The sequence below is a fragment of the Melanerpes formicivorus genome, unplaced genomic scaffold (assembly GCF_026170545.1).
Source record: "Melanerpes formicivorus ecotype bairdi unplaced genomic scaffold, bMelFor1.0.p_v2 SCAF_36, whole genome shotgun sequence".
Lineage (NCBI taxonomy): Eukaryota > Metazoa > Chordata > Aves > Piciformes > Picidae > Melanerpes > Melanerpes formicivorus.
Window position 1 is genome coordinate 8,089,955 of NW_027142388.1, and position 27,878 is coordinate 8,117,832.

The 27,878-nt window shown below is 45.9% G+C and overlaps 1 long non-coding RNA gene across 1 annotated transcript; it reads left to right on the forward strand.

Moving 5' to 3' along the window:
* The first annotated feature begins 6,878 nt into the window (after positions 1-6,878).
* On the forward strand, positions 6,879-26,365 carry LOC137450505 (uncharacterized). Its single transcript, XR_010989594.1, has 4 exons — positions 6,879-7,061; positions 23,463-23,584; positions 25,505-25,566; positions 26,239-26,365. It is a non-coding gene; the product is annotated as an uncharacterized lncRNA (long non-coding RNA).
* The last annotated feature ends 1,513 nt before the right edge of the window (positions 26,366-27,878 follow it).

A 27,878-nucleotide genomic window follows, 5' to 3' on the forward strand; every position in this document is an offset into this window, starting at 1 on the left:
GCAACACTAATTTATGCATCCTGTTTGCTCTGTATAACTTGGGGGACACATATGTTACCCTGTCCAAGCAGCTACAAAAACAATGTGGACCCTTTGTGGCCCCTGGGAGGCCTTGTGCCCATGCGTCCCACTGTGAATTAGACATTGCTCCATGGTGAAGCTTTCTGTTTAGGATGGGGCAAATGCAGAGCACAGAATGGCCCTCATGTAGATGTTCCTGCATGTCATTGCGATGTTAAAATGACCTGGGTTAATCTGGGGAGCAGTTACATCATTCATATTGGAACAATAATGGGGAAGGTGTGCTCCCATGGCTACCTGTCATGTCATCTGTGCTGTGCTTGTCACAACAGACAGTGCAAAGGAAGGGAGATCACTCACCTCTTCCCTTCTTCCTCCCCTCACCACAGTGGATCTGCTGCTGCCTTTGGGGCAGGAAAATCTCTGCAATTATTTCCCTGCCAAGTTTTGCAGTGTGGGGAAGAATATATAATACTCTTTCCCTAATGAAACTGCACACTTCTCTCACCTTCTAAACTAAACCTCCTGTGAACTTGCTCTCTAGTTTCTTCAGCCCCAGGGAAGGAAGGCAGCTAAACCTACAGTGTAGCTCTTCCCATCCTTTTTCTGGGCCAACAGTGATCAGCTACACAGTAGTCTCACTTTGGATGGAGCAACTACAACACTGCTGTTGTCACCATTTTTGTCTGGGTGCCTTGAAGTATGTTGCCACTGTAGGAGACAAGCATGCTGGTTGTGGGGCATTTAGCTAGCCCAGAAGACATTAGCTGTGGAGGCTGGGCAGCCCAGCAGCTAATGTTAAGATGAAGCAAGGCTTGGAGGGCTGAGCTGGTGACCTGGGCTGGTATCTTGGTGTCTTTGCAAAAAGCAGTCCAGTAATTGGTGAACTCTGCAGGTCTCCATAAGGGAGAAAAGCACCAACCCAGTGTAGTTAAGGCAATGCCACTTCCTATCTGCCCAGGGATCGTTTTTCAAGTGCACCCTCATGGGCTATGACTTTTCAGTGCTTTCATCGTTAATTTACCCTTTACAGCAATAACACCTTTCACAGCTTGCAATATCAGAGTTACCTGTCAGTGCTCTCATGAAGACAGAAGAGCCTGTGGCTGCAGAGGGTCTGTGGGGGGTTCACTCCTTATAGCAGCAGCATGGCTTCAGTGTGGAACTGGGCAGGGATGTCAGTTTGCCTGTCAGTTTGCATGAAGTGTATCCCAGAACACATCACCTGTCACCAAGGTACATCCACCTCAGGGTAAAAGACAGCAGCTGTTCCATCACTTGCAGAAAGAGTGATAGAAGAATATAATGCGTAGCTGAAATTCAGAGGGGATCTGTGTTGGCAAAAGTCAGTTGCTCTGTCTGAAAATAGTCTACAGGGAGAGGTTAATGCCTAGGGATTGTAGAGGCACAACCTTGATTTTCCATCTGCTTTGATGTCTCAATTAGCAGACCTCAGAGCAAGGGCAAGGGGGAGGTACTTCTTGGCTATTTCCAGCTTTTTGAGGGGGAAGGGGAAAAAAAGGTTTATTTATTAGAATAGGCAAGTCACAATTAACTGAGAGATTGTTAAAGGAATTCGGAGCCTGTGGGATTTATGACAAGGTGATGAAAAAGGAACTCTGATAGTTACCCAATAAGCTTCTGTTTTCCAAGAACATAAAGTTAAAAAAAAAATTAAAATGAGGATTCTTTTTTTATGAATGGGTTCTTGTGGTGTGCAGGCTGCTAACACTATCAACAGTGTTTCTGGGGAACTCCAGGCATCTAATCAATCTTCATTCTGTATGAAAATGTTCCAAATTATACAAAAACCACATGGCTTCTCCTCTTTGTAGGGAAAAACCTAACCTGACCCCATCTGTGCTCCAGAATAGCTAAACCCCAATTTAGGGCTAATTCCAGCAAGATCTGTGATGCATTTTCATTGTCATAGCACTCAGAAGAAGGCACTTTGTGTAAGGATTCAGCTTCCCTTAGGAAAAGAGGGAGTTGTTCTATGGAATATGTGGAGGGAAAGATGGAGTTGGAATCATTGCAATGTAGCTCCAGGTCATTCCTAGGTCAGGGCAGATGTGTGCCTGATCCTCACCTGCCGGACATTGACTATGCCCACTTATTCCATCCTCTCAGATTTGTGTCCTGTTATTTGGTGCGTGCAAGGTTTAGAGTTTGTTGGGTCAAGACAGTATCAGCCACAGTTTGAGACATCTCCTGCCTGTCTCCAAGGCCAGGTTTATTATCTACTGAAGCTGTGAATCAGAAGTGCAGCTATGGGACAGCTGGAGGCCAGTCTTCAGTACCAAGATGCCCAAGCAAGTCCAGACCACATAACATTCACTGTGCACCATGCAGTCTACTTGGGCAGGCAGTTTGAAGATGCAGGCACATCAGCCTGGAGGCTATATCCAAGGCCATTATTCACACCTCTGTTCAACAGCAGAGGAAACACTGAAGAGTTTTTTGAGGGGCAAATTAGGGTCATTCTGGTATTTTCCAGATAAGTCCAGTCACAAAAGGGGGACAGAGAAATGAGTTGTCCAGCATCAGCCACGAGGGCAGAGCCACAGCTTTCCCAAGCCAGCACTACAGTCCTGCCCTTCCAATTATCTGCATGAGCTTGTTTCTCGTGGAGACTCCTTGCTGCCAGAGTCATCCCCATAGGTTCCATTCCTCTGTCAGATGCTGGCATGCTGTCCACTCCTGCTCAAACACAGACCTGTGGCAGGCCATCCCTTGCACAGAGTATGTTACAATCCCTCTTTCAACTGCAAAGGGGTTGGAAGCAGTCATCTTCAGACAACATCTCTTCCAACACCGAGGGGGTGATTACAGTCACTTGGCCTTGTGACACACACATGCCACAGACATGGTGTGAAATAAGTACTTGTTAGGCGTTTGTACCTAAAAATGCACGTTCACAAGGCAAAGGCAGATTTTCCTTTGAAGAAAAGGGACTGCTGCTGAGAAGATATTATCCTTTGAAGAGTAGTAGCCTGGCTCATAAATTACCCTGCTGTTTCCTCAAGATCTTGTGCAGAAGTGTAGTGCATCCTCGTCACTGGTTTCAAAGCCCAATTCAAACCAAAGCGAACTGCATCAAGTCATCCCTGGATATCAGCTGAACTTTGAATAGCTCTGGAGATCAAAAGAAAAAATCTACAGACAAAACAAATGAGTAGGCTATGCAAAAATAGGCTGCACTCACAGGGCTTGCATCCAGTGTTCAAATCCCAGCAAACATGCAGGAGAATTTTTGGTCTCAGTTCAGTGATCAGTGTATAAAAAAAAAATTAAAGGCAACATGACGTAGCAGAGCACTAGACTGGGACCCCTCAGGTGGCTGGACTAGCTGGGGCACTGGAACTCCTCTGAGCCTCACTTTTTCTGGTTGTATAATAGGGGACATACTACTCTTTGGCAGCACATTTCAGCAGTGAGCTTTCTCATTTTAGTCAATGGAAGCAACTTGTCGGAGTTGAAAGTGGTTAAGATGGTCTTTAGAACTGTGGTGGCTTATCTAAACGCAGTGAAGCAGCTGCAGCCTAATTTTCCCTGTCCAGCAGTAGGGTACTCTGCAGTGTTAGCAGTATATGTAGTGTCTCCAAGTTCACTTGCAAAATGATGCTTTCATGAGAAAGTTCATGGTATCTTTCTGTCACTGCTGTCCCTTGGGTATTTGGGTCAGTAAAGGCTATGCCTGCAGGGTGGTCTGTAACTTGGAAGGAAAGATAAGCACTCTTCCATTGAGCTAACACATTGCCTAGTAACCGCAGAGCAGATCATGTGTTAAACTGAAGATACTCCAGATTGTCATGGATCACCTTGACACTGCCAAATGAGGAACTGCATCTAGTGGAAGGAAAGGCTGCAGGCAGCAGAAAACAAGCTTTGCTCAGAAGCTGGCATTAGTTGGACTTAAGTGATCTCTTACTAGTCAAGGTTTCTCAACCTGTTGATTAGCCTGGAATGTAAGTGTGCAAGGGCAGTGATGTGGCTAAGAGCTAGGACTTAGGATCACTAGATACTATTTTAGGGGCAGGAGCAAGACAGTATCTGACAGAAGCAACAGGAGACGCTTTTAGCAGTGCCTTTTATTAAGACATTATGGGAAAACCAGTTGCTGAATTTCAGTCCTCTGAGCTCCTCATGTAAGAAAGTCCTCTTTGGTTGTTCATGGCATGAACGGCAGTCATGAGAGCTGAAATCTGTCCTTGGGGCCTTTCTGTTTGTTTGTGAGGGTTTTAACTGGTACATCTGCTGTCTCTGCTTGTACTCAACACAACCCTGCTTCAGGCAGACAGCTGGCTGTGAGCCCAGTAACAGGCCTGAATGGCCCTGACTAGGCTCACCTGGGCTTCCCACCCACGTTCTCTGCCTGTGGGCTCTGTGAGCCTATTTAAGTTCAGATCTGAGCTTCTTTTCTCTCCTTGAGCTATTTTGTAGGAATGTATGCCAGTACTTCCAACAAGCTATGCTAGCGCTCTTCTGTGGACTTTGATGGTGTGGTCTCATCTGTTAACTCTGGTTTTGTTTTGACCTAGGATGTACCTTTTCACTATGGACTTGCTTGGTGATGTCTGAACTGTATCTGACCCTGACCTGACACTCCAGCTTAACCTCAGACCCACCCTATCAGCAGGGACTTCCATGATGATGTGGATTCCACTGATCAGCTGAAGTTAGATGCCATCTCCATGCCTGTTCTGCTTGCTTTGCTCAGGTATTGTAGGGCTGTGTGTTGACTGGCAAGTGCCTGGCACTGCTTACCTTGTTACCATGCTTGATATTTGGCTCCCTGTCCTTGACAGAGCAGCTAGGCTTTGATGGTCCTTTTATGAGGAAGATGCATCATTAGGCAGAGTATCCCTAACCTTTGTTCTTCTGCCTCAGCCTACCAGTGTCATGCACATGGGTGTGCTGTCTCCCTGGAGCTGGACATGCAGCTGTCTTCCAGCAGAACCTCAGCCCTACAGCCCAGCTCTCACTGCACACAGTCTAACATCTAGACAGCAGTAGCTAGTGAGTAGCTCCAGAGTCTGGTACAAGGCTCTTTGTTCCCACAAAAGAGGGAGAAAGAAAATAAGTCCTCTGAGGTGAACCTGCCTATACAAATGTTTTCCTACTTGATGAATGTTTTTTTAAAATATAAAACACCTGCTGTCTGACTAAATGCACCTCCAGGAGAAAGAGGTAGTGTCTGGGGCAGGTAAGCCTGCCTGAACCTTCTCAAACATGTTTGGAAAAACAGTCAACTGAAATATTCTAACTGTTGGTGCCTCAGCACCACTGCACTGGCCTTTGTTGCCCAGAAAGCTTGGTTGCCAGCATTCATATGACCAAACTGAGTGTCTGATGTATTTAGTGCTGTGTACAGGCTCCAATGTCTCTCAAGGGACCAGCCTTTCTCATGCACTACAAAGCCAACTTCTGCCAAGGCAGTTATCCAAATCCTTTGCTGAAAGTAACATGGTCTAGGCGAGGGATGGAGAAATAACACCCTATGTCCTAACACCCCTCAGGCCTTGGACTGAGTTTGCCCTTCTCTTGACAATCAGTTTGTTGGGTTTTTTTTTGCTGGAGTGCCAAGATCAGGTATTCTTGAAGTTCCTGGCATTCCATGTGCTGCACAGCAACCCTCAAAACTTATGGGGTAAAGGTAGGTTAGGGAGATGTCAAAGGTCTCCTGGTTTGGATGACTACAAAAGCAGTGGTGTGTGTCCTCTCATGACTGTTCCTGAGCCATGTGAGCAAGTGGCTCGTCCCAGGTCAAAACTGGGGCAGGGTGAGGCCTAGATTGCCTGACTGCTGGTTCTTTCCTTCCCACCCTGCAGACTATGAAAAAACACTACAATTTTATTTATCTAGGAAACCAAAGCTGCTCTGACAGCCAAACTGGTCCTCTAAATGAGTGGGAAAAATGCATCCTTTGAACCCTTCCTGTGGAACACGCACGCGCTTGCTCTTTCCTTCTTGAATAGTGTCACGGAAAACTGGGAAAATTCAGCAAGAAATCTGCCCTGCACTTTCCTTGTCTCTGCTTTCAGCGTGTTTTTACTTCTTTCCAAAACAGTTAGATTTCCGTACCAAGAGGTTTGGGACTTTGCTTTGAGTTTCTTGGCTCTTCTCAGTTCATGTCTCCCTGGCCATGCCTCTATTCGAACAGAGGCTTTTGTACGCAGTATATGAGGTTGAACTGAAGGCAAATATTATTACAGTCTCATGTTCTGAATCGACACCAGCCAAGCCTCCCTCTGCACTGCTCTAGCAGGCTTTCATGTCATGTTTCTCCCTTCTCCAAAGGTCTGTCTGTGCCCTCCTTCAGCACGGTCATGAGTCCTCTTACTTTGCAGGGCAGGACTGCAGACAGTGCTGTAGAGGGAAAAACTCTGACTTGCAGTCGCTGACTGCATAACTAGGATGGGGTTGAACAGCTGAAATCCAGCTGTTTTGTCTGGGGAAAGCAAGTGCTGAGACTTCCAGTGGCCTTCTCAGTCACAAGAGAGCAACAGTAAGATCCCTGTCTGTGGACAGGGAGCAGCACAGAGTTCAAAAATTTAAAGAGGCTTGAAAGAAAGCCACTCCTCCAGGGACAGGGTGGGAAGAAGTAACTGGAACATAGCATCCAAGACCAGCCTTGAAGCTGCTAATAGACTTTTCATTATCTCTCCCTATTTCTCTCATGTGACTTTTTTCACACCCTTTGTTGGTGTCCTCCTCTTTCAGCTGCTCCACTAATTACTTCCTTGCTTAACTTTGAAGCCTTCAGCAGCTGTTACGTATTTTCCCTTTCAGATGGTTAATTGTTTTCATCCTTTGCTCTCTGCTTTGGTAGGCGCAAACAGAAGGAGAGGGCAAGGAGGAGAAGAGGTGTGGAGGATGCAGGAAGCTAAACCAGTGAGGAAACCCTTTGTGAGACATGCTGAAGACACTCTTTCTCTAATCAAATGATCCTGCATGGCAAGTGCTTTAGAGATGAGGAAGCTATGGTCTGTGATATGCTGCCTGGTGTTGGTGAAGTACCTTGCTAGGAGAAACTAGTGGTAAGTTCTTGTTGGGATTTGGGGTTTATTTTTTTTCAGTTTTCCAGGAGTATTTTCCCACCTTAGTCTTTGATAGCACATGAACTGGATTTGACAGAAGTTATATGTCCTGGTAAAGCCCTAAGGTATGCTGAAGTGTTAGATTGGGAGAGGAGAGAGAATTCTGTATTGTTGCCTCTGGGTTTAAAGAAAAAAAGACATTTAACTTCATGGTTCAGTAGAGGATGAAGCATTATGAGCCAATAATTGCAATATCTATCTAAATGCTCACCCTGCCACATCCTTTTGTGTCCCCATCAGGCTCAACTGCTGTTCCTGTTGACCCATCTCTTCCACTATATGCCACTGATGGTTCAAAGGCATCCTTCACCCTGCCCCTCTGATGAAAGGCTGCATGGAGATGTAGCTAGGTGTGGGTCTGGCTCTCCATGGGAGCTGGTCCTTTGGTGTGACTGCTGTCTCCTGTGAGCTATTTGGCAGGGCTTCTATAATCCTGTGCTCTCTGGAACGTTTCCAGACTCTTTGTGCCTCTTGCAGACTCAGAGGCCAATATTCACATTGCTTTAATTTGTTCTTCAAATGAATCCCAGTTATACCTGTAGGTGCCTGGCTGTTAAGGCAGTCGTTTACTTCACGGTAGCTTAGCATGTTTTTTAAATGCCTGTTTTGCTTTGGGGGTTCTGTTCATTGCAAACCTGTAAAACAGCACTGGAAAGAATTTCTTGCTGGGGGGGGAAGAGGCCCAGAGTGAACCATGCTTCTTTTGCTGTTCACCCATAGGGCCATAAAAGAACTAAAGGGTTGGTGCTGCTTTGCAACCTTTCCAACCTTGTTGACTCTGCCTTAGCTGGTTTGTCTATTAAGGATCTGGGGAGAATGGGATGGAAGATGTGCCATGGGGCTCCTGCCTGCATTCTCAGAATGGTACCAGTGTGGTTTTGTGTGAGGTGAGATGAGTCTGAAGTGTCAAAGCATCTCTAATCTCAAAAGGTCTGCTTTGCCAGGACTGTGGAGATTTGCTGCACGGGTTGAATGCTTGTTTATAGTGGGGTAAAGTGAGAGCAGCATCACTGAAACCAGCATGGTAATGCTGGCTAATGCACTGGGGGGGGGGGGGGGGGGGATGGGGAAGCGGGGGAAGAGGTGGGGAAAGGCTGAGAGCAATGGGCCAGAGAAGTTGGGACTTGGGCTGAGAGGAGGTAGGGAGACTGCATTTCATTCTGCTCCATGCCAGTGGTGCTATAGAGTCAGGAACAGAGCTGCAGAGAAAAAGCACTTTGAGGAATCAGAGCAGCAGCTGCTGGCAGCCACAACACCAGTTGTGCTGAAGTGGGGGAAGCAGCCCTGCACAGCCTATGAGGGCTGCATGAGCAGTAGTAGGTTTATGCTGCAGCAGCCAAAACTTTAAACAAACCAAGTCTGTCTAACCTCAAAGCTGCAGGCATTCATCAGTCTTCACAGAGGCAACGTGTCCTGGGGCCAACTGGGACCTTTGCCTGAGGATTTATTCCTGCAGGAGCCCTGGGTTCCCAACTGGGTTAAAATTCTAGGCAGTCTTCTGCACAAAGCCTCACTGATCTGAAAGGATCTGCTTCTGAGGCTGCTTGAAGCAGGACCAAGGATCCTTGTGGAACAGTTTTGCACACCCAGCATGAATGCAGCAGCACCAGTCCTTTTATAGTGGCTAGACTGGAGTTCCTTCCAACCCATGTGCTTTGACTTGGTCCTCAGATTTGTGGTCCCCAAGTGTAACAGCCCTCCTCCGTTCAGCTCTGGTTTTTCATATAAGTTTGTAAAGAGAAAAGCCAAGTATCTCAAAGCTTTCTCTGTTAGGAATGTGTTTCTGATGGTGTGGCTTAGACTGGATTGCTGTGTTCCATGTAACTCTGGTGTTTACTTCGTTGGCAATACTCCTCTCTACTTGCTACCCGCTTACAAAGTAGTCAGCCACAGTTAGTTTTAAAAGGAGGCTCAGGCAACCTGATGGGGACTGACTTTCCTCAGATGGGATGCTTTGAAATGAGAAGAGGAGAGTCAAAGCACACTGTGGCTTTGCTGGGAACAGGACAGGGTCACCTCTCTTGATAATGTGACATTCTTTAGGGCTTTCTAAGAAACAAAAAAGGCTACACTTTCAGGTCTGAAATCTTGGTAGCCTCAGGCTTTTTAAAAGCTCTGTTTCATTTAGATTCTGGCATTTACTTTTGTTTGCTTGGACTATAAAGACCTTTTTATTCTGATCCTCAAGAGCTGTTTACCATTCAGCACATGTGGTCCACATCGCTCGCACTAAAATCTTTTGAGGGCTTGGCAACCCTTTTTAGTTCTCTGATCAATGCTGGCTAAGGAACAATGGCAAAAGCCCATGAAAGTCTGTTGCCCAAAATGTGCTGCCCCTTTTCTGATTAACTAGCAGCCTCAGCTAAGGTAGGAGTTGCTGACTTGACTTTTTTTCAGCAGTCCTGGTGCAAATCTGGAGTCCTTCTGCTGAAGTGAAAGCAGGTGTGTCAGTGTAAAATCAGAGAACAACTTTGCTGCCCACTTGTGCCTGCACAGAAAGTTAAGATCTGAGTGTTGCTTTCTACCCTGACTTATAGCTTCTGTCCACTGTTGGCACTTTGCTTTGGCCAGTTCCATGGGCTACCTCCATCTCTAAAGATGCACAGTTTGGCACCAAGGCCTATATCCTGCGAGATCCAGCCTGGACATACACTTCATATAGTAACAAAAGATGGGGGAAAGGCAGAGGTACTTAATACCTTCTTTGTCTCAGTCTTCAATAGTGGGACATGTTGTCTTCAGGACAAGTGGCCTCCTGAACTGGCAGACAGAGCCAGGGACCAATATAGTCCCCATGTAATCCAGGAGGAAGCAGTGAGGGGCCTGCTGAGACACTTGGATCCTCACAAGTCCATGGGACCAGATGGGATCCAACCTAGGGTGCTGAGAGAGCTGGCAGATGAGCTTGCCAAGCCACTCTCCACTGTATATCAACACTCCTGGCACACCAGAGAGGTCCCTAATGACTGGAAGCTGGCCAATGAGATGCCCATCCACAAGAAGGGCTGGAAGGAGGAACCAGGAAATTACAGGGCTATCAGCCTGACCTCAGTGCCAAGCAAGGTTATGGAGTGCAATTACACAGCACCTGCAGGATGGCCAAGGGATCAGGCCCAGCCAGCATGGATTTAGGATGGGCAGGTCCTGCCTGCCCAACCTGATCTTCTACCATCAGGTGACCTGCCTGGTGAATGTGGGGAAGGATGTGGATGTAGTCTACATGGATTTCAGCAAAGTCTTTGACACTGCCACAACAAAATCCTGGCAAAGTGCCTTGGACAGATTCACTCTGAAATGGGTCAAGAATTGGCTGGAGGGCCAGGCCCAGAGAGTGGTGGTGAATGGTGCCACATCTAACTGGCAGCCAGTCACTAGTGTCCACCAGGGATGAGTGTTGGACCCCATCCTGTTCAATATCTTTGTTGATGATCTACATGAGGGGATTGAGTCCATCATCAGTAAGTTTGCAGGTGACACCAAGTTAGGAGCAGGTGTCGACCTGTTGGAGGATAGGTGGGCCCTGCAGAGCAACCTTGACAGGCTGGATGGGTGGGCAGAGGCCAGTGGGATGAGATTTAATAAGGCTAAGTGCAGGGTTCTACACTTTGGCCACAACAACCCCAAGCAGTGCTATAGGCTGGGGACAGAGTGGCTGGAGAGCAGCCAGGCAGAAAGGAACCTGGGGGTGCTGGTAGGTAGTAGGCTGAACATGAGCCAGCAGTGTGCCCAGGTGGCCAAGAAGGCCAATGGCATTCTGGCCTGTATCAGGAATAGTGTGGCCAGCATGACAAGGGAGGTTATTCTTCCCCTGTACTCAGCACTGGTTAGGTCATACCTTAAGTACTGTGTGCAGTTCTGGGCCACTCAATTCAAGAGAGATGTTCAGGTACTGGAACATTGCCCAGAGAAGGGTGACAAAAGTGGTGAGGGGCCTGGAACACAAGCCCTATGAGGAGAGGCTGAGGGAGCTGGGGTTGCTTAGCCTGGAGAAGAGGAGGCTCAGGGGAGACCTTCTTGTTCTCTACAGCTACCTGAAGGGAGGTTGTAGACAGGTGGGGGTTGGTCTCTTCTCCCAGGCAGGCAAGCAGCACCAGAACAAGAGGACCCAGTCTCAAGTTGTGCTAGGGGAGGTTCAAGCTGGATATTGGGAAGAAGTTCTTCACAGAGTGAGTGATTTGCCATTGGAATGTGCTGCCCAGGGGGGTGGTGGAGTCACCATCCTTGGAGATCTTCAGAAAAAGACTGGATGAGGCACTCAGTGCCATGGTCTAGTTGATTGGATAGGGCTGTGTGATAGGTTGGACTGAATAATCTTGGAGGTCTCTTCCAACCTGGTTGATTCTCTGATTCATTGAGCTTAACTAGGATCTCCCACATGTGAAAAACACAGTTTGGGCCTTTCAATAGCTTTTTTTTCTGAGATATCAGTACTCAGGCTATCTAAGAACCAAGACTTGGCTTCAACCCTTTTGTGCACAGTTGAGTGGAAGGATGGGAACAAACATCATCTTCCTGCAGCAGTTCTCATTTAGCAGAAACGAAAAAGAAGAAAGCTTGGAAACTTCTCAGAGAAGCTATTTCCTATTACTAAATATAGTGCTTTAAATGGCCAAGAGAGGTGTTTGTGAAGGCAGGGGGATAATACCAGGTAGTGATAGGACTAGGGGGAATAGAATGAAGCTGGAGGTGGGGAGTTTCAGGCTGGATGTGAGGAGGAAGTTCTTCACCATGAGAGTGGTGAAGCCCTGGAATGGGTTGTCCAGGGAGGTGGTTGAGGCCCCATACCTGAAGGTGTTCAAGACCAGGCTGGATGAGGCTCTGGCCAGTCTGATCTAGTGTGAGGTGTCCCTGCCTATGGCAGGGGGGTTGAAACTAGATGATCTTTGTGGTCCCTTCCAACCCTGACTGATATTATGATAATAACAAAAGGACAAGCAAGCCATGAGGGCTGTTTGGGAAAGCATGATGGTCATAACCACTGGAGGCTGCATGACAGGACATGAGGACCAAGGCAGAGCTTTTTGGGGCAAGGCAGCAATTCTTCACCTTGCTGGTGAAGGGGATGCAGAGAGATGGTTGGCACCTTGCTCCTCTTGCAGTGACAGGCTTTAGTAAATTGGAGTAAAAAGAAGCCTGGTTCTCTTCTTTGGAGTTTTTTTCCAAGCAGCAAAGTGAAATAGCTATCTGCTGTGCTGGCTGGGTTGCACCTCTCAGATTTTGCTTAAATTAAAATAATAATAATAAAGAAAAGAAAAAGAAAAGAAAAACCTAGAGGGTGCAAGTCAGAGGGGGGGAAAGTCTGTCACTTCCTCAGGAAACACCTATAACAACAGCACTTGGAAAAAATATTCAAGAAACCCTTCTCCTGTGTTGATTTTTTTTTTCTTCTTAACCCCCCCCCCTCTGCTCTACCTCCACAGCATTCTCCTTTTATTTATTTTTCTTGAGACGTGGTCCAGTTTTTATTTTTTCACCGAGTGAAATGAGCAAGGAACAGTAATCAGATGTTGACATAAAGTTATGTGTACACCTGCTGACTGCCTCATAAAGAACAAGAATGCTTTTAGTTAAGGAGCAGCAAGTCAACTAAAATGCAGCCATTAAGTTCCCTAATAAGAAACCCAAGCAGTTAAAGTATATGCATTTATTAAATCACACAAGACTCCTGAATGGCCATTTGATGGTGCCTCGTGAAAGTTGTTCTCATTTCAGTTCTGACTGGAAAATCTGGTGTGCTTCAAGGTTTGGGCAGTCAGACTGTGTATTTAAAGGGGGTCTCAGGTGAAAAGGAGAGGAGTGGTGTTGCACAGCAGTGTAGATTCTTGTTCCCAAGTGTGGGTGTGGGACACTTAGGCATGTGACTATTGGGTTATTGGTATTTTGTTGAATTCTTAAAAGCTATAGAATTACCATTCAGTGCCTCAGTGAGAAGCATTGGAGGTCCACAAATGAGTGAACTGTGGAGTTGTGTGTCCACCTGCCTCTCCATGGATACTGAAGGCATTGAACTGAGGGCCTTGCCCACTACCTACAAACCAGCAAACCTGCTGGCTGGGAGCTAGGGTTGGTCTAGATTTGAGTGCCTTAGGACCCGTGGGGATTTCTCATCATTTCTGTAGGCCTGTGGCATTTGTGGAAGCAACAACAATGAGCTGCAGGGTGAGTGGGTCTCTGTGCTCCTGAGGGGACTCTTGCTGAGAGGATTTGTCATTTAATCTTAGGAAGCAGAACAGGTGCCCAAAGCTGCTAAAGTGAGAAGTGGAGAAGGTTAAGGTTCCTAATGTAAGCAGTATTTCCATTCCAGTTGTAGAGGGCTTTTGAAGGGTTCTTTAGGTAGCTTTCAAGCTACCTATTTTAGAGAAAAGAAGCCATCAAGAGGGGCTGGGGTGATGCTGCTGGGATCTGACTGTTCCCTTAAAGGCTTAAGGCCAAGCAAATGTGAACTTTTGGATGGTAAAACCAGAGTGTATGTAATGCAGGAGGAGAGAAGAGCAATGAGGTGAGGAAGAAATGAGGCAAATGCAGTGAGAACCTAAGTTTCTTGTCTGACTGCTGTTGGAGACCTGGTTGAGGAATTGTGAAAGCATCTGAGTTCTTCTTCAAATATATTGCATGCTGGGGTAACAGCAAGCTGATGGAGATTGATCCACAGGTCTCACAGTAGCAGGGTCAAACTCAGGGCCCCCTCACTTCGGTTGATCACTCTCCCCTTTGCTGTGTCCAGGCATTAATCCCTGTAACTGAGTGAGCAGATTCTGCTTTTGGTATGTGCTAAGCTTCATATTAAATGTGATCTTTGAGCACTCTCAGAAGAACTTTTTATGTGGACTAATACAGTCTTTCTGGTTTTAGTATTGTCTGACTCACTATAAACAGTTTGCTCAAGCAGCCTATGCTGGATGTGTGCTGGGCAGTGTAAGTATCAGGCCTCTTTGCAAGGAAGCCAGATTGAGTTCAGAGCTGTGACATATCTATGAACAGCATGCCAGTCTTTAATGGTTTTCCAGTCAAAAAAGGTAAGTCACAGAAAAGGGTGAATTTGATCCCCTCACCATGGTGTGGAGTGAAAACAGAGAGGTGATCTTGAATTTCAAGCATGAGACTTGAGTGTCTTTGAACTGAATTTGTGGGCCAAGAACAATATCTGAGTAACAGGATATGTGATGTGAATTTTACAGCCTATAACTGCTTCCTACTTAAGACAGATGCTGATAAGGTGTACTCCTGAGGTGTACTAAGAACTACAAAGGTGTTCTCAGTAATGCCTCAGTGGTCCCTTGCAGTGCAGTGAGCACCACCTGGCTCCTGTGCAGGCTGTGTGGTGGTTGGGCATTCATGGCTGTAGGTCAACAAGTATTAATCCAGAAAACCCACGTGACTGTTCTGGTCATGAGGGTAACACAGACTGTCATGGTGCAGAATTAGGCTCTTGGCATGCATATGCAGGTTGCACTGGGCACAGATGTAATTACAATGATATGGACAGACATGTTAAACAAACCCCAGCCTCCCACATTGCTCCCTCCCTTTGCCCACAGCCCCTGCCCAGCTCATACACCCTGTGAAGCACAGGTCTGTAACTCACATAAGGCTGCTTAATCCAAACTGGGCTGCTGTGCCCAGTGGGTGCAGTTTCATATTGGAGTGACTGTCAAGTATGTCCTCTTGAAGTCCCCTAAAGATTAATATCCCTATGGCCTTTTGCACAGAAACTGAATCCCATCCATGTAAATAGTAATCCTGGATAGAAGAATACGTGTTTGGAATGCAGAGAAAGAGAGAACACTGGCAAGAATGCAGAAAGATGTGAGGTGCACAAAGAATGGCAGAGAGGACAGGGAGTATTGGGGCCCTATAATAGGATTCCAGAACTGCAGGGGAGTAATAGTTTGAAGTCCTCAGTTCAGACAGAAGTGACAAAGAAAGGAGCAGTCACTGTTCCTATAGTTAAAGGTTTCCTGTCCTCAGCACTTGAAGCAGCAGCATGTGCTCTTGTTATGTTTCCCAGTGCTGCAGCCCAGCACAAGGATACTCAGGGGAAGCAGGACCTGTTCATCAGTCTTGCTGCAGAAAGCCCTTCTCAAATGGGCTGCTTGTTGCCTGCTGGCTCACACCACATGTGCCCTGAACCATTTCAGTTTAGGCCCTGCTAGAAAAAGTCTGCTGTGAGCCATTTTTCTCCTACCTTTCTTCCATGTTTATGAGTTTCAATCAATTTTGATGACCTCCCTCCTCTGAAGAGGAACAACATGGAAAAAGAAGTTCCTAATATGTCATTTTTATAAGAGATATAGCATCTGCTTTTATTATATCCACCAGAGCATGCCTGGGGGGGCAGGTGGGAAACTGGTCCTGGCACAGCAAAAGCAGGAGTTCAAAAAATTCCCCAAAAGAATAGCAAAATAGAGAAGGAAGAGACATCTTTATCTGTCATGTTCTGTTTTACAGTTACACCCTGTGGGTGCACAAGATTAATTGTCTGGGTATGTTTGCCACATGTGCAAGCATCCAAGGAGCAGTCAAACAGGAAGATAAAATTATTGTATTTTTATACTGATATAATTTCCTCCCTTTCCTTTTTACCTCTGAAACACTTTAACAGTCTGCAAAGGAGTAGGGTGCAGGGTGCTTGGGGAAAGAAATAGAGGACACGCATGGACCAACTAACAGGAGAGGCCTCAGCAAAAAAGAAAGTAGGAAAGCCCAGGAAGCAGGGATAGGACAGGTGCCAGGGGACACAGCAATCTCTTGAGATGGCTTGGTGGGGGAGATCAATAGCTGATATTGTATCTGCTCTTGAGGTATATCAGCACATGCTCTCCTCCAGGGGTGGAAAGGAAGCAGCAGTCATGACAGAAAAAAAAGAAGAGAATGGGGGAGCATGGTTTGGAAGGATGGGACCTGAACTGTGCCCTTAGCAAGCAGCTGTGGAGGGACTGTGGACAGGAAGCTCAGGGTTTTCTAGGAAATGTTGAGCCCTGTCAGCACTATTAAGACACACAGGAAAGGAAGGAGACCAAATCCCAGTATCTTACTCCACTCTTTTGGCCATGCAGCAATCTGCACAGCCCTCCCTGGCTCCTCCACCATGGCAAAACCTTTCTGCCTCCTCTTAACCTGGCTGGTGGCACTGTCTGAGCTGACAGATTTGCTGTCTGGGAAGGGTTTGGGTGCAGATGCATCAGGTCAGTGCCAGGGTGCTGCAGGATCCAGCTTCAGCAGACAAGTCTGTGCCATTAAAACAAACCCCAATCTCCCTGAGTTGTTGATAAGAGAAAAGAGCAGGAAGAAAGGGGATTTCTTCAGCTTGAAAACAAAGTGCCTAGGCAATTTCAGCATGCTGTTTCAGGTCATGCTGCTGCCATGAGGCATCAATGTGCCTTGTAATACTGCTGATGCAAAGCAGAAGAAAGGAGAGGAAATAGATCTCTGATGTGCCACCAAAGGCTTGGAGCATCAAACAGGCTGTCGGTAGCTGTTTTACAGGGAGAAATATTTGCATGGCTCTTGTATTGGTTTTGTTCCTGAACTTCTACTGAACCACACTGTTAATGTACTTCTAGTGTTGGAGCTGCCAGGAAAAGGTTGATGGCTAATGCCCCACAGACTCAGCCAGCACTTTCTTGCCCTCATTATCAATTGGCTCAGGTCTCAGTGTTGCCTCTGTGCCTGAAGAAAGTCCTATGCAATGTAGCAGGGGTAACATATGGCTGGGAGGTCTTTGAAATGAATGCATTCATCTCATCCTTCAATACCCCATTGTACTGGCAGGTCTACTGATACTGTGTTCCACAAGTTAGATTCCCAGACCTGTCAGAGCCCTGAATTCAGTTCCCTTAATTCCAGGGTTCAAGCATGACTCTGGGATTCTGAGCCTGCTCAGGCAATGTGTAATCCCCATCCAATAAACCCTCTGCATTTCACGGTACAGCTGCTGCTGTGCAGCTTGTGTAGTGATGACTTATATCTACAGATAAAACTGTCCCTAGAGTGGAGCTCAAGTCTGTGAACCTCACTGCACAGCACAGATCCTTTCTCTCAGTCAGTGACTGGCAGAAACATTTCAACTCCCCTGCTGCAGCGGAGTTTATCAACCCTCTATGCACCTCAGCTTCCACAGAAAGAGACATTTTGGTCTTTGTAGCCACATCAGAATCTTCACCCACAACATCCCTGTCCAAGAGGAGGATCCACAATAAAAATACTGGCAACATATGTTGCTGCTTGGCAGAAGTCAGCCAGAACCACCCCCATTCCCAGGCTCTAAATAAAACATCTCCCCATTTGCAGAGACTGAAGAGGGTAACTGATCTTTCATGTAGAAGCAGTTCTCCCCACTCAGCCTTCTCCCAGGTCACTACTGCCAAGGCAAAAGCAAACGCGAGATGCTGGTTTCCTCCCCAAGGAGTGAGAAACCAAGGAACAGGCACAACAGAAAGAATTTGTTAAATACTATGTGAAACAGCCAGTTCTGCACCTCACTGACCCATGTGTAACTCTTACAGCTAACTGGGACACATCCACAAAAATGAGGAAAGAATTTGGGCTTTGAAAAACATCTGAGGAAGTTCCACCTTACCAGCATTATTTGTTAAAAACCCACCATGTTTTCCCTGGGGCAGTAAATTATATTACCTGAATTGAACAGAGGGAGGGATTGGAGCACTCCAAGCCTCAAGGTAACCCCACTTCAGGGAAAGGACCTGTATCCCCCACCATTCAGGTAATTTTTCATTGCCAAACTATTTTGCTTCAGCCCAAGCCTGATTTCCTGACTGCTTTCTCCACTGTCCCTTAGCTCTTCTTACTTCTTTTTATTTGTCCAGCAAGCAGAAGTGTGAGTGTACCAGCCACAGCATCTCCATTTCAAATGGTTTGGCTCTGCTTTCCACAACACTATTTCCTGACTCTTTTTCCAGTCTGCAGCTTGCTGAGCAGAGGATTAGCATAAACTGAATTGGGCAGGAAAAAGGTTTTCTCCAGGCTGGCCTGCAAATGCTACCTTTTCTCCCTAAGTTCAGGTACCCAGCAGCTCCCTGTTCCTGCCTTGTACTGGATACACAGAAACCTCCCTAAATTATGTGCATGTGCACAAAGGGATTGTTTTGAAATCAAACCTTCTGAAGTGTGTCTTGAGCCCAGCTCAACTTTGGACACACTGTTGAAATTTGGATTTAATTAATTCCACTTGAGTTTTGAAATGGTGCGATACATTTTTCAGAGGTCCGTGTCGTTTCCCCCCCCCCCCCCCCATTTCCTGGATCAGAGCCTCAACCACATTCATGGAAACACTGAAGGGAAAAAAATCCCTAGCAATAATTCACCGAGTGGGAACTGAAAACATTTGCTGAAGAAGAAGGAACCTCTTGGTCTTTGGATGCTGGGAATAATTCAACCTCTCCTCCCAATTCCCTGAGGCTCAAACAGCCCTTTTTCCGGCAGAGCTGTGGTTGTTTGAGCAAGCTGCCCTGGGGACAAGTGCATGTTACTTGTAGGATTTGGGGTGGAAAGATCAAGCACACGGATTTGTAGGCAAGAAGGCTTTTGTGTTTTAATAACTGCCAACAGCCCCACAGAAGAGCCCAATACTGCAGGATGAAAAGTCATCCTTGGCAGAATTCAACTCAAATATCCTTGAAGCATGCAGGGAACTGCAGACATCTCTGTCATCATCATCCCCTCCGACACTAAAATGTCTTGCATGCAGCAAGTATGCCCATCCAGGATTCATGCAACCTCCAGTCTGCACTTCTCTCCTACACCGCTGAGATGTTGGAGATGTTTCCCAGTGGATCATATGCCCAATCCCTAAGCAGTGAGCTGTCTGCCCTGTATGTGCCATTTGCAGCTGTGCAAAGAGGGCCATGGAATGTGGTACTCTAGAGTGCTGCTGCCTACTGTGACACCATTTTCCATAAGCTTCCCGCATAGCTGCTAAGATCATGCAAGTAGCAGCCAGAGAGAGAGCCTCTTCAAATGCATGTATCTGCAGTCAGGCTAAGGGGAATCCAGAAAAACTGAGGAAATTGCTTTCCTCCCTCTTTAGGGTATAAAAGGTTCTCTTCTTTCAAGTTAATTTGTCCTATGAAAGTTCCCCTTGAAATGATTTTCCAACTACTTTGAAAGATCAAATAGGTTCTATTGAAAGCTACTGTAAGATGAAGTGCCCGTTTGGATTTAATAAATGCTGGGGTTTAGGGCTGGCCTCATAATTTCTTTGGGATAAACCTATAGAGAATGGAGGGGAGGAAAGATTTTTAATGTTTCTGAAAAAAAAAGAATAAAAGTTTATCCCAGGAACAGTAAAAACATAGCATAGGAGTATACCAGCCACAGAAATTACAGCTTAAACACAGTATTTATGACTTTCTATATTTGTTGTGCACAAACTTTTCTGGTTTCTATTACACAGATTGATTTATGAAGTTTATTTGGAATGAATGCAGTGCATATTTAAAGCAAACAGAGCCCAAATCTGCGAAGCACCCAGGAGCTGTAAGACCTCAGTGTGGTTCAACCTGGGACTTTCTCAGTCCTTTCTATCAGATAATCTTTCTCCACTAAAAAGAAATAATAAAAAGAGAGAGAGAGAGAGAGAAAGCAGATGAAGAAAGGCAATTTAGGAAAAGATATCTAGCCAGTATTTCAACTAGAATTGCTCTGAACTTCTTAGTCAGTTTTATTTGTTCTGTTCCTTAGTGAAATGTTCTTTATCCGAATGGAAATTTTACCACGAATATCCTTTTACACAGATTCGTTTGGGAGGTGCTGGGGACTTGAGAGGGGCTGGAGGGGGTTGAAAAATTCTCAGAAAACATTTTGGTTTTACTGAAATTCACGTAACTCTGGGAGACACACCAAACTACAGACTTAGTGCTTTTTCCATTAACTTGAACTTTTAAAAGGGAAGAGAGACAAACAAGGAGCGATTTGCCCGTGAGCCATCGGTGCTTGGTTTGTAAATGAGCTAATTGCCTATTTTAGCAGGTTGGGGAGAAAAACAGTACAACAAAGATTGTATTTATTGATTTATTTTTCAAGCATGTAAGTGTTATTTATCTCTGCTCTCCTCCTGTTCCCCTGCCAGGCTTGGCACCTGCCCCTTTCCTTCCTGTAACTGGATTACTGGTGTATTTTCAGTGCATTTCTAGATTGGCTAAAATAAAACCTTTTCTGTGCATTTTAGAGTGGGTTTGCAAGTCATCACAGGACAAAGATACTCTCAGAAGCCTACCTGATATTCTTTAAATTGCAAAGCACCTGGGACTTGTATACCTCAAACCAATGCCATTGCTTGTAAGTGATGGTGTGAGGTCCCGGGTTTAGGCTCGAGTTGAGGAGGAGGTTCTTCACGGAGAGAGTCGTTGGTCATTGGAATGGGCTGCCCAGGGAGGTGGTGGAGTCACCATCCCTGAAGGTGTTCAAGAGGGGATTGGACGTGGCACTTGGTGCCATGGTCTAGTCATGAGGTCTGTGGTGACAGGTTGGACTCAATGATCTTTGAGGTCTCTTCCAACCTTGGTGATACTGTGATCTGCAGACTGCTAATGACTGGGTGAACAAAATTCAGAATTACCCTGAATTTGTTCTTCAAAAATTGCTGGCAGATAAAAACTGAGGTTTGTCAGCTTTTAAAAAACATAAAATACACTTTAAGATGTGTTTGCTGAAAACATGCCTGCTGCCACAGGCTCTGACTGTCTGCAGGCAGGTAGGGTGTATGGTTATATTCTGTCCATAACTAATCAGTGGGTCATTTTCCCAGGAGTCCCATCCTTCCAAAAAACATCTGGCATTTACTGCCATCAGTCTATTTTTCACAATCTAGAGTTCTCTCTCTAAGAAGATCCAAGTCTGAAGTTGGACTGTCTTGTTCGTGCTAAATGAAGTTAAGAGTTTCCCAGCTATTTTCCACCTACTTGCCTGACCAGTATGACCTGTGTGGTTACTACCTAACCCCATCTGATCTGCAGTGAGATCTGTTCCAGGTTAGCCTCAAGTCAGCTGTAGTTGTAAAGTGGACTGTCCGGGTGAAGTCTGACCTGAGGAGTTGTACTGCTACAGCAAAAAAATGGCAGAAGAGAGGGATATAGGGATATTTTTATTCTAATCCAGCCCAGCACACTGGATTGTGTAGCCTCAGCATTGCCATGGCCCCATCCAGATTAAACCAGGCTTCTTTAAAATCCAGGGCATTCAAGGGTATGCTCATGCATGCCGCTGATCTTGCCACTGACCGTGTTTGGTGGATTATGTGCTTGTGTGCTGGGCTCCTGCCTGACTTGTGCTAACCCCTTGTGACTCCGGTGTAATCTCTTGTCTGTGACCTCTCCCAGTAACCTCACATTGCTAGAGCATAGAAAGCACTGAGGCAAGGTATGCCTCCTACCTTGCCAAGCAGGAAGGTTTGTGCACTACTGAAGTGACAGCCTGTAATTAGGCTCCACTTGACAGAGAAATAATTGTCTGTGGCACATGAGTGCTGATGTAATTTGGTTTAGGATGCATCTTTTCAAGTTGGCTGAGTGTGGAGCCATGGGGAATGGAGCCATGGAGAACAGCACTAAGAAAGAAATGCTCTTCTACAGCCTGTGTGCACAAAGAGCTTTGATCCCCAGTTGTTAATTGCTGAAAGGACACACAGATTCCTCTAGCAAGGTCTTCTGCTCTTCCTTAAGCATCTGACACTGCACTCTGGTAGGGAAAGAGCTCTGAGATGGATGTGGTTGACCGCTCTGCCCCAGGACATCTTTAATTGTAGTAACAGTCATCTGTGTCTCAAAGATTACAAGTATAAGAACTCATGGAAGTTTTTTGTATTTCAAGCTGCCTATTCTTGAGAAAAAATCTTGAGCTTCAGAGTGCAGAGTTGATTTTGTTTGCCTTCCTTTGCTGGAGGAAAACCTGGGCTGCCAATGTGCTGTTTGTTGTAGTTCACAGCTGTCTTCACTGTAGTGTGGTGTTAAGGAGTGAAATGCTAGAGGTGGTAGAATATCTGAAAACTGGTAACAGAAACTGGAGTTCTATTGCCCTATGCTCTTAAAAATCTCCAGGCATGTTGGCAGAACCCAAACTATGCCAGAAAGGCCTGGAATTAACTTTGGATAGCAAAGCTAGGACCATTTTCTTTCTATGGCCAACATAGTTCCAGAGAAGTAGACAACCAGACAGAAGGGATACTTTGAGGTGGGGACAGACACACTTGTTTGTATGGGCAGCTGACCTGCAAGATAGCAGAGGTGGTTTGAATTTAGGAAGGAATAAACAACAAATGGATGACCATACACATAGAGGCTCATTTCACATGTAGTGTGTACCGTTCCTCCTGTCTTGTCCCTAGTATTTTACTTCAAAGGTTGTCTCTTTCTTCCATTCACATTTGGAGGTCCTGCATCTCTTCACACTGCCCTGATGTTTTTTAGGCAAGCTATGGGAATCAAAACCCCAGAAGCAAGCAAAAAACCCTCTGTGGATTATTCAGACAGTACCAAAATTTACCTGTCTGCTGGTGAGTGTGAGTGCATGTAGAGCAGATGGGCACCACTGATTTACTCAGGGAACTGTGAGCTCACAGGTACCCAATGGCCTTTGTGGGGCTCTGCAGCAAAGTCTTACCTGCTGGGACAGAGTAGTTCTGACTAGTAGAAATAAATCTATGTATGTGGTTGAGTAGCAGAGCTTCACTGGGGCTGAGAGTGAGGTAAGGAGCTAGGACAAGTCTATGTAAAGTTTTACTAGTAAAACTAATTGTTTTAAGGATCCTTCTGCCAAAAGAGCAAGCAGGATTTCCCAGGAAAGCACTCACTGGGGTACACACTATTGCTAGGGATAAAACCCAGGAGACCAAACTCCCACTTCCTTCTCCAGCTGCTTGTTTTCCCTCAGAAACCTGTTGTGCTCTCCTGGACAGAAATAACTGTGATGCAGTCTAGCATGTGTCTTGTTTGTGATGGCCCCCATCCAAAGCCTACTGATATCAGAGGAATGTTTTGCAGGGACTCAGAGGGATTCCAGATCAGATCCCAACCTTTGCAGCTAGTTTTGCATTGCTTTCCTGCCAGGACTTACTGACCAGCCACCAAACTCCTGAGGAAATCAGCATGAAGTGTCAGTCAGGGTTCAGCTCAAGTGACAGCTAAATATGCCTCTCTGGAGATGAATGAGAGCTGGTGGGCCTGAAATGCAGAGGACCTCAAACAAAGCCAGCCAGTGTCCATATCAGCTAGCTTTTAAATCTTACAGTAGCCTTCAGCCATTAACACTGCAAGCACCAGCCAGCCCTTTGAAAAGTCGGTTCATTTACTAATGTTCCTGTTCATGTGCCTTCCACACTATTCACAGGATTGCCTCCTGAGTTGGTCAGACCATGGCTTCTCAATCCTACACAAGCAAGGATGAAGAACAGCCAGGAAATGCTTTAGGAAAGACGGCAGGATTCAGTGGTGGGATGCCTGCTCTGCTAGGTATGTGCCCTCCAGTTTTGCGTGAAGCTTTCTTCCTCTCTCTGCCAGGGCTGGGAGGCTGCTGAGACATGTCTGCCCCTTGTTGGCTGTAGATAGAACTGGTATGGTGTGGTTCTGGGACTGGCAGAGAGTTCCTACATTCACTGCCAGTCCCTATTTGCTGGCCTGTGTCTGAGACTCAGTAAAAGTCTTCGATCTGTCATGCTCTGGGGTGTTAGTCTGTCTGACTAGAAACATTCTGGACTGTGAGCTGGAAGTGCAGAGCTGCACTGAGATCTTTTCAGAAGTCTTTCTCTGGGTTCTCTGAACATAAGAGTCTGTAGGACCCGTGCCTTCAACTCAGATTCTCCCCACAGCATGCTGTCCTTGCCAGGTTTGGAGATCTTTTCTGCTTTCTTGATTTAAAAAAGCAAAGAACCTAACTATGTTGTCTTTTCTTCTGTTCCATGGGCAGACAGAGTGCAAGTAGAGTAAGCATGAATTGCACCACACTTGCTGCTCACCAGCTGGCTAGGAGAAAACAGTACTTGCTTCTGTCTGGGCTGTGGGGCGGGAAAGGTGAGGCTAGCAGCAGGAGTCAAGACAAATAGGAGCCTGTTTTTGATTTGCCATCTGACCCTTGCCAGCTCAGAGCGCCCTGTCTGTAATCGTGACCTAAATTAAGCCCAAATACTATCAGCCAGGCTGTTGCTTTCTCTCACAATGCAAGTGTTTCCAAGTACCTAGCCAGAGATTTATAATCCACCTCTAATTACATTCTTAGTTGTGCCTGCTGTCATACTGGCTTGGTCTTTCTGTGGTTTAAGTCCAAGAGCAAGCCTGACCCTTTGTGCTCCCAGCCTGTATGCACAGATAGCAAGGGGCATCCAAGGCTGACAGCTCAGCTGCTGGAGGAAACCTGCTGTACTGGGCTGTGTCTTTAGTAGCCCAAATATCATGGGAGACATTTTTGCTTGTTAAATTCTTGACTGCACAAGTCTGCTGTCCACGGTAGGTTCACTTGATAGAAATATCTCTGGCAGCAGCCCAGAAGCAAGCACACTGCTTTTCTCTTACATTTGAAAGGAGACAAAGGCTTGGTATTCCCTCCCCAGCCAGCTCTTGCCTTTTCAATAGCAGATGACCAGCATCTTTCTCTAGCTGAGCTTAGCTGCAGTGGTTTTGCCATGAAGCTCAGGATTAGACCCTTGTAAACAATGTCTGGAATTAATTGCTAGTAATTAGCATAGATTCTTCAGTCAGGGTGCTGGAAGAACCAAAATGGAACAGCATGCCTTGTGACACTACACATGGTTGCACAGCTTTAACTATTACAAGCCTTGCCCTGCTAGGGAGTGTGCTGGACAAACCCTTTGTGAGAACTCAGCATATTGCTCCACAGGGCTTACACACAGAAAGTAAAATTTTATTCTGAATTGTGAAGCCTCTCCCCAGAAATACAGGAGCAGTTTCTGAGGAAACCCAGCTGGGTGTATGCAAACCCACTGTAAGGAGCAAAACTGAGTTTTCCTGTATATGCCCTGTGCTGATTCCCTTCTGTCATTCTGTGTCAGCTGAAACCAGCCTAGCAAGTGACTTAGACCCCCAAAATTGCTATGGGGGAGAACACTAGTCCATATTGCTTGGAAAAGCAGGTCCAGACCACATCTCTGCTCCATCCTGTCCTTCATTTGGCTGCTTTGTTTCCTCCTTGCACCAGGAGTTGTTGAAGTCCACGCTGTGACTGGGGCACTGGGGCAGACAAGCCAGGCAAAGGCTTTGCACACACACTCCAAGCAGACCAGACATCCAGTATTTAGAAATAAACAGTGTAAAGAGATTTGGGAAATTCATTGTTCGTGCCAAGGCACTTAAAAGGCTTCTTGGTTCAAGTAAAAGCCTCAATTTCCATTTCAATTTTATTTTCACTTTGCTTTTTAGCTGTAGAGTGCAAGTTACTTCAAAGTTTGGATCGTTTCTGTTTCCACTGGAGCAAAATTAAGGTAAATTACCTTCCACTTAACATTTCAAGGTGCTCATCTTCACCTACATATTTTCTGTCAATGAACAAGCATGTCACTAAGGGCAACAACTTTTGTTAAAGTTTCTACCCATCCCTTGTAATTCACAGAAATTAAACTAATGGGTTCAGCTTCTGAGGAAGAAAGACCTTCACTACCCAGTGCTTGGGTTATCAGTAGCTGGAGGGAGACAGTGGCCGTTCAAGAGAGGTGTCAGACTGCTGCTGTCTCCTGTCTGCATCACCGAATGGCACTCTGAGGGCTAAAAACTACAGTCACCATTGACTGCACACTACTGGTATGCAGTTCAGTACATTTGGATCTAATCCAGTCTTTGCTGGTTTGCTTTCAGGTCAGCAGTTAAAGGCAATGAAAATCTGGGAGTGGGACCCAGTTACTGATCACTAAACACAGGACTACAGAACTGTTGAAATTATTTCTTTTTAGCAGTGAAGCATAGTTGTATGGTGCATCTGTCCCGAAATGTATGTGTAGTTGTGGGATTGTGGTTACTCTTTGGTCATGCTGTATATTTTTGAAGAGGAATTGAGGCCAGTGCTCTATACTTTTTCTCATGTTTATCCTAGATTTATGTGGAATGGATTTGAGAAAGCATGACAGATGGGAAATAGATGGATGGGTTTTTCCATGCAGGTTGGCAGTTCTTTTACCTGCTAGCAGCTTAAATAATGGAGGATGGGTGATGACCAGGCATTAACACTTTCTGCTGCTCTGAGTGCTTTTCAAGAAGGGAGCCATTACTTCAAAATCTGCTTTCTTAGTAGTCAGGTGAGTATTCAGAATCTAACTCCTAGTTCAGTTTAGTTTTGATTATTTGTTTTCACCCTGCAGACCATTTGCAAATATGCTGATTGCTGATCAAGACCACATTTGTACATACAAGTTTTCCTGCTCTGTTTGTAAATAGAGTTGGGATTTGATTTTTGGTCAACAACATGAAAATAGTCCAGGAAGTTCAGGCCCTGAGTGTGGCTGGTATTTGTCAGGGGAATTTGAGCAATATGTGTTACTGGCATAGCTGAACAGCAGGAACAGTGACCACTCTCACTCTTGAAGCCCTAGAGAATATATCTGGCCTCTCTCTGGAAATGAGGAGAAACTCCATTTCCCCAGCAGAGAGAGCAGCTATTACAGCTAGAGCTAAATAAAGAGGGAGATCTAAACCGTCATCTACTACCTTTTCTTCCACAGCTGTACAGTGTGGTAGGGAAGGGCTGAGGAAGACTTTGTCCTTATTTTAGAGGTGGGGAACCTGGGCCATGATGTAAAGACCAATATGTGATGTGGCCAACATCAGAAAGTAGCTAATGGTAGGTGCCCAAAGCCTCATTTTGGTACCCAAGCAATAAATCCCTATCCCACTTTAATGACAGAGGTGCCTTTGAGATCTTTGCCCTTTCAGCACTGGATGAGACTGTCTCTGCAAGCAAGCCTTTCTCTGCTCCTGGTGAAAGGTTTATATCTTACTTAGCAGTACAGAAACCCTTTTGGCAGACAGACATGCTGAAGACCAATGTCTTCAGCACCTAGGCACAAACATAGGATCTGCCAAAAGTTCAAATTTTTATCACCTCTCACTGGACTTCTCTTCCTGCAGCACCCAAAAACCTACCCAGAGCCAACAACAACCAAACTCCAGACAGGGGCTACCCACTGGCTCAGGACTGAGAGAAACCTCAGTTCACCTTTAACCACCTTTCTCAGCACAAACAAGCTTTGTGCAGGCTAAGAACCATGGCCTGGCACATCCCTCTGGGCCAGCTACAAAGCTTCCCTGTACGATAGTAACCTTCCAAGAGGGACAACACCATCCACTGCTGCTCCATGTCTAAGCCAGGCAGGTGATTTTACCACATGCTGCTCAGTGGATGCTGTGTTTCTCCCCAGAGGTAGCTGGATTTCTCTGTTTAAAGTGGGAGTGAAGGATGGAGACTAGGAAAAGGGTTCTCTTGTGATGTATTTCCTGAAGGGCTGTTGCAAAGCTGAACTCATTTTAGTCTCTTGTTCTCCTCTCACAATTGGAAAATAACTCCCCTTTTATTTGCAGATCTTTGCCTAGTATTTCCTAGAAGAAGCAAAAAGAGGTTTCAGAACTAACAAGAATACAAGATGAACCAAACCAGGAGATGGGAACCACTGAACAAGTTGCAGGCCACATTGTTAAGTTAGTTAGCTGGAACAGGCATGGCTCTTCAGGACATCAGATATCCCTGCCCCAGACAGGGAGCTGCAGTCAGCTAGATCAGGTGCTCTGAGCATTTTCACAGTGAGCT